Source organism: Gracilinanus agilis, chromosome 4 (genome assembly GCF_016433145.1).
Source record: "Gracilinanus agilis isolate LMUSP501 chromosome 4, AgileGrace, whole genome shotgun sequence".
NCBI lineage: Eukaryota > Metazoa > Chordata > Mammalia > Didelphimorphia > Didelphidae > Gracilinanus > Gracilinanus agilis.
The window spans coordinates 349,099,908-349,105,798 of NC_058133.1; the positions used below are offsets into that span (position 1 = coordinate 349,099,908).

Consider the following 5,891-nt stretch of genomic DNA (forward strand, 5'->3'; position numbering starts at 1 on the left):
AACACTTTCTAAACCTTAAAGCACCATGTGAATACTAGTTATTATTTTATGGGTTTTTTGAAGGTAGAAAGAGATTTGGGGAGGGGAGGGCTTTGTATATCCCATGCCTGGCATAGAGCCTTGGACATAGTTGACCCAGTGGAACTGGATAGAACTGGATTAGTTAGAAGATGGAATAAAAACCCTAATTTCAATTTTTATAGTGATTTGATAAAGAAACTTTCCAAAGGAAATAATAAAATATTATTCCTATAAAAACTTAAAGTCGGGGCAGCTGGGTAGCTGAGTGGATTGAGAGTCAGGCCTAGAGACAGGAGGTCCTAGGCTCAAATCTGACCTCAGACACTTCCTAGCTGTGTGATCCTGGGTAAGTCACTTGATCCCTATTGCCCACCCTTACCACTCTTCCACCAAGGAGCCAATACACAGAAGTTAAGGGTTAAACAAAAACAACTTAAAGTCATTCCTATGAGAAAGTAGACTCAATTCAATTCAAAATGTTTTAAGACACCTACTATGTGTTAGGGAATATGCTAGGAAGTGAGGATATAAAGACAAAAATTTCCAAATGTTTCTCTTCTCAACAGGCTTATGTTTTACTGGGAATAGTATACTACGGGTGTTAAATTTCAGTCAACTAACTTTATGTGTCTCAGTTTCCTCATTTGTAAAAAATGAGATTGGAATTAATTATTTCCAAGGCAGTTTCTGTCTCTAAATTTATAACCTTATGATGCCAAGTAAATAAATGTGAACTATACACAAATAAGTATAATAGACATCTCTTTTATATTATTCTGATTTCATAGCTTGTTCTGGCAGCCTGTAAGCTTTCAGTATTTCTAACCTGGTGTGATCCGAGGAGCTCTTTTCACTGTCCTTTTCCTGATCTGCCTGCTAGTTCTTATACAGGTTGGGTCCCTGCTTCCTCACAACCATGACTGTTCATCTCCACTCTGGAACTATGACCCAGAACTGGGTAAAGAACAAGATAGCTGCCAAATGGCACATGATCCTGGGTGCAGCGCCAGTACAGGGGGGTCCCTTCATCTCTCTTTATTATGCCCGTTGTCACCACCACAGCCCAGAGTTGCCACTTACTGCCCAGGACTGCTTCACTGTGTCCCTCGTCAGCCCCTACCCCAGTGTCTTCAGACCTCCCTTTCTGTCTAACTAAGCTCCCCTGAGCTAGAAAATGACTCAGCTGAAGCTTTTCTTAGTTTTCCTGCTCAGAAACCATCTTGAGGCATTTTCTGTGGATGCTGTAAAGAGCTTTAGGGAGAGTTTTAGCAGTTCTGACCTCTCACTGTATTATCTTGACTCCATCCTCTATGAGATGATTTATCTTCCTTAAAATAAAAGCAATTTCAAGTTCTTTATGGGCAGGGATATATCTTATTTATCTTTGCTTCTCCTTCAGCGATAGCCAGTGGTAGGTGCACAATAACTAAAGTCATAAAGATGTTGTTACCTCTAAAAATTATATGAGAAAAAGGCAAAGGAAGAAACCTTACCTGGATGACTACATGCTTTTAGAAATAGGGATTTTGAGCTATATTCTCATGCCATATATTTGGAAGGTTACATGTTCTGTTAAAAATTAGTTCTATTTAAATTCCTTTGCTAACTACAATAGAAGCAATAAGACATTACAAATATCATCTCATTCTATCATCACAACAACCCTGGGTAGTAGATGTTATTATTATCTTTATTTTGCATACCAGGAAACTGAGGCACATAGTTTCAATGAATTATTTTGGGTCATACAGTTAATAAGATTCTTAATGGAGGCCTTTAATTTAGGTCTTCTTGACTTCAAGTCCAGATGTCTAACTATTGTGCCACCTAGCTGCCTCCAAAGAAAGGTATTTTGATTAGTATGTCATAAATGTGCTTTTTTTTTTTTTTTGAAAAAAGAATACAAGACTTGGAAAAACATGTGGAGTTTATTTTCCCTTTTTCTCTAATACCTTAAAAGTCCCTTAACCTGTCCAAATCTATTCTCTCGCCTATAAACCAGAGAGGTTAGACTAGATTATCTCTAAGTGTCCGTCCAAATCTAAAATTCCATGTCTCTGTGATATTCACAACCAAACTGATATAGATTTAAAGGACTAGGAAAGACTTTAACTACACATCTACTGTTAGATGCTCCTAAATAAAGTTTTATATTCCCTATTTCCTGTGATGTAGTGATTACATTGGGAAATAAAAAGAATAGGGGAAAAGGTATACATTTGGTCATCCAAATATCTACACATCTGTAGGGCTATCATAGAAAATAAATATTGGCATTATTGAGACTTCCTCATCAAAGCTTTTATTATATACTTTAAATTATATTTTGCCACATTTATTCAGTTTGCCTGAAAGGATAGTAAATTATCAATAAGTTATATAACCTAAAGGTTTTCTTCAACCAATTTTACTCACTCATGCTCAAGGATACAGTAAATAATTTAGAAGCCAAAGTTAGAATTGGCTGTAGGTTCTTAGACCCACCTGTTTCAAATGCCATAATGTCCATTAAAGGCTCTCATATATATTGGATTAGAGTAGGGACTGAATAAAATAAATCAAGGAGGATTTTGGTATTATAAAAATGAACATATATCTATTTGAATCTCAATTCAGTGAAGGAAGCATTTTTCCATTCATTTTAACTATGCCCAAGGAAAAAAAAGTTGTCTCAATACCCAGGCAATATTGCTTTTCCCAACTAAGTACATTCCAATTTGCAGGGAATATAGTATAATAATTCTTTCAAGAATCAGGGTACTTAATTGAGGTAATAGTAATGCATCGCATTAAGTTTCATTAATCCTCAGCATTTTGAAAAGTACATCTGTGTAATCTAAAATATCTGGCTTTTTAACAATCTAGATTGGATGTTATTGATTTTTGTTTATTTTCATTTAATGTCTAACCTAAAATGTTATCTTCCCTTCCATGGCTTCTCTGTTCTCCAGCTTCTGAGAAGTACATGTGAAATTTCCTTTTCAAGCAGAAAAGATTTTGTAACCTCAAAGTGGAAGTGAAGTGCTTTCCTTCCTTTCCTTTCTTCCTTCCCTCCTTTCTCTGGAGAGTTTCTGGGGTATGTGCCTTTTTCTGGAACAGCATAGTAACAAGGAGAGAGAGGGGCTTTGAGGGGGTAGAATTGACTTGCAGGACCCTGGCCAGGGCACTTACACAGTTGTGGTCATAGCAGATTTGATCCCTCAGAGTCTGCAATATGAGTAGAAGGCTAATTCCAATCTTGTTCTCCAAGCTGACTACTCCCTTATTGATCAAATTTCTCATGATGAGTCAACAGGAGAGGTATTTTCACTGGTGGTGAAACTGGAGAACACTCAAATGTGTGATAAGCCCTAAGGGCCAAATCATAGATTTGGCATGAAAGAAGCGTCAAACAAAGAACATGATGAAGATACAGATAATAGCAATAAGATAAAAGGCTATCAAATGGCATTTGTAAGATGGTGGGTATCATCTATATACCTAAAACCAAGGAGACTCAAAAGAGCTAGAAGATGTTATTTAGTTGTAACCAGGCAGCACTGGGAGATCAGTCATGGGATATCCTTGTGTTGCAGCAGAAAAGGTCTTAGCTGTCATGAAAAATGAAGGAAAAAAGGAGACTGACCTACTTTTGGGACAAGCACATGATAATTGATACTAACTGTTGGTGAACTTTGGGGAAAAGATAACAGATTATGATGGAGACAAAAAAAAACCAGAACATGAATGAAAATATGTTTGGAATGTGTGATTTAAGTTTGATGAAGATAGAGATGATGAGACTGTGTATGGGGAGGTACAAGAAGAAATAAATATCTAATGATAATATGGAAAGGGATGAGGCTATTGCCTTGAACACCTTCTTAGCCAATCTTATAGTCTCAGGTGAGCTGATGAACTCTAAGGAAAAATATTTGCTTTCTTAGGACATTAATGTCTTTTAGGTATAGTAATAATAGTTATTTCCATAATGATGCCATTATATCTCAGAATAAGACCAATGAAGTGCTAGACATTTTAAAGACAGCCAGTGATGACCAAGTGTGAGAATCAGCTGATTCTGCTCCTGAGTTTCAATACATTTGATTTTCTTAAAGTGCTATAGCTACAAAGGAAGATGACCTTATATTGTACTTTGTTGGCAAGTCCAAAGGGTAAAACAGAGAAGGAAAGGATCATGGGAGAAATGGAATCTTATTCAGAACTCTCCAAGTTCCTCTACCAGATCCAGAGCTAAGGAGGATCTGATCTAGAAGGAGCAGTCCTGGAAGGAGTAAGTAAGTCAATCTGAAATGAACACAGATCTGGAAGTCATATATCTAGGTAAAGGTGAGTAAGCCCTGGTCCCAAGGCAGGATCTAGTGTTCTCAGGGGAGCCATTTCATGGTCAATTAATGCTATCAGCTTCCTGAGGAATCTTTCCATAGTCAGCACAAGGTCTATGAGAAGATGCATGTGCCTCCTCTAAGACCCAAACCCTTTTGGCTCTGAAAACCAATTAGTGCCATTGATAAAGCTATAAAATATGCCCAGGCTGCATTTGAGGGCTTTAAGACATTCAACAAGATACAGAGCAAAGTCTACTACACTGCCTTGAAGCTGAAGACAGTCTAATATTGTGTTCTCTCAAAGGCACTTGCAAGACTGATGTGGCACTGGTGTGTATGCTCTGAAGATTGGGAAGCCCATTAACAATGATAATACCATCAAGGTGGATGACTTCAAGATCATCCTTATTGTTCCTATGCATCCCTGGTACAGGAGATGTTTGGAAGCTTTGGAAAGTACCTCACAAAACAGGGTATTTATGTGGCAGAGCTGATAGTTGATCACCAACTGTTCAAGAAAGAAATCAGTGCTGCTCAGATAATTGTCTAAACTCCTGAGAAATGGAATATCATTGCCTAGAAGGTTGGGGAACATACCTTCATCAAGCTAATATGGCTCAGCATTTTTTAAAACCCTTCCATTCTGTCTTAGAATCAATTGTGGGATGATTCCAAGGCAGAAGAGCAGTAAAGACTAGGCAATGGTGGTTAAGTGACTTGTCCTGAGTCACACAGTTAGGAAATGTCAGTGATAACACTGATATTGCAAGTCTGAGTGACTGGAAAGATGGTGGTGCCTTTGACAGTAATAGTGGAGTAAAAGATAATGAATTCCATTTTGAACATAAGCTTAAGATGGCTTTCTAATATACAAGAAGCAACTGGTGATGCAAGTCTGCAACTCGGGAGAGGTTAGGGTTAGATATGTAGATCTCGGAATAATATGCATTTACCTGATAACTGAATTCATGGAAGATGATGAGTTCATGTATCATTCTAGTAAAATGGAACTGCTCTATCATAGAGTTCAGCTACCACTAGTTTCTTGCTGGTCCTGGAACAAGATGCATCATTTCTGAACTCCATGTCTTTTCACTGGCTCCCCATACCTGAAATGTTCTTCTTCATCATCTTTGTCTCCTGGATTCTGTGGCTTCTTCCAAAACTCAGCTTAAATCACATTTTCTGTAAGAGGCTTTTCTAGTTCCTTTCCCCACTTTCCTTCCATGGATGGCGCATTTTCTATATGATTGCCTCCTATTTACACTGTATAAATGTTATATGTAAATAGCTATTTGCATGATGCTTTGCCCTTAAAATGTTAACTCCTTAAAGGAAAGAATTATATATATATATATATATATATATATATTTTTTTTTTTTTTGGTTAAAAGGAGATATAAAACTTCAGGGAGGAGAGAGGTATAGGTCTGAAGGAAGGAAAGTCCATCATTAAGCATTTATTAAGCTTCTATTATGTTTCAGTCACTATACAGTACACTAGGAATACTGTACAAAGAAAGACAAAAGACAGCCCCTACT

At 37.3% G+C, this 5,891-nt stretch overlaps 1 pseudogene; it reads left to right on the forward strand.

Annotated features, from left to right (window-relative positions):
* Positions 1-937: 937 nt before the first annotated feature.
* LOC123246544 overlaps positions 938-5,891 on the forward strand; it is a 10,376-nt pseudogene continuing 5,422 nt past the window's right edge.